Consider the following 991-nt stretch of genomic DNA (forward strand, 5'->3'; position numbering starts at 1 on the left):
CCACTTCCTCCTTCCAACTCTGTGGCCACCAGGAGCTGGGGGTTGAACCACACTCCCTGGGGATGCGGGAGGGACCGGCTCGGGGTCCCCTGGACAAGGGGCAGCATGACGCAGTCCTCGGAGGGGCACACACACCACGCTCCATGTTTCCCCATTGGGTCCCTGTGGCCCCAGCCAAGAAGGACGTGGCCAGCGTCTCCAAGCCCTGGGGTGAGTCCCAATCGTGGGGACCGAAAAAGGGACGGGAAAAGCAGAGGGCCACAGAGCCGTGTGCCCTCCTGAGACCTGCGAGTTCTCGCAACGGTGATTCTGCCCTGAGGGGCCACTGGAACAGGTCTGGGGACGTCAGCGGTGGTCACACTGGGGGTGCTCCTGGCATCGAGTGAGGGGGCCGGGGTGCTGCTCAGCCCCCACAGTGCCCAGGATGGCCCCACGGAGACGTCCACGCCGCTGGGACTCGGTTAATTTGGGAAAAACCTGAGTTCCCTCCCTACTCACAGGAGACACCAGAATAAGTCCCCACGGTCACAGGGGACAAACCAAGGTGGCCCCCACGTCTGAGTCACCTCCTCCCCTCCCACTCAGGCTCTGTGGTTAACTGTGTGCAGCCTCCCAGGGCCTCAGAGGCACCAGTGACAGCAGAGTCTCCCGGGACCCGTGGCAGCCCCCGCCCTCCCGGAGTTAAGGACCGGGGCGCTGGCGCCAGTGCAACTGGATGGACTCTGAGGACATGACACCGGGCGACAGGAGCCGGACACACGGCGCGTGACACGTCCAGAGCAGGCACGTCCACACACAGGAAGTGGACTCGGAGTTGGGGGGGGTGGGAGAATGTTCTGGAACTGGATAGAGGTCGTGGTTCCATAACACGGTGATGTTCCAGGTACCACTTACGTGGGTGAGTCCTGTGGTTTACAAAGTATATTTCAATAAAGCTTTAACCAAAAGAGGAAAACGCAGGTGTGCCGGATGACTCACCCACCAAGGGGTG

Source organism: Pteropus vampyrus, unplaced genomic scaffold, assembly GCF_000151845.1.
Source record: "Pteropus vampyrus isolate Shadow unplaced genomic scaffold, Pvam_2.0 Scaffold267, whole genome shotgun sequence".
NCBI lineage: Eukaryota > Metazoa > Chordata > Mammalia > Chiroptera > Pteropodidae > Pteropus > Pteropus vampyrus.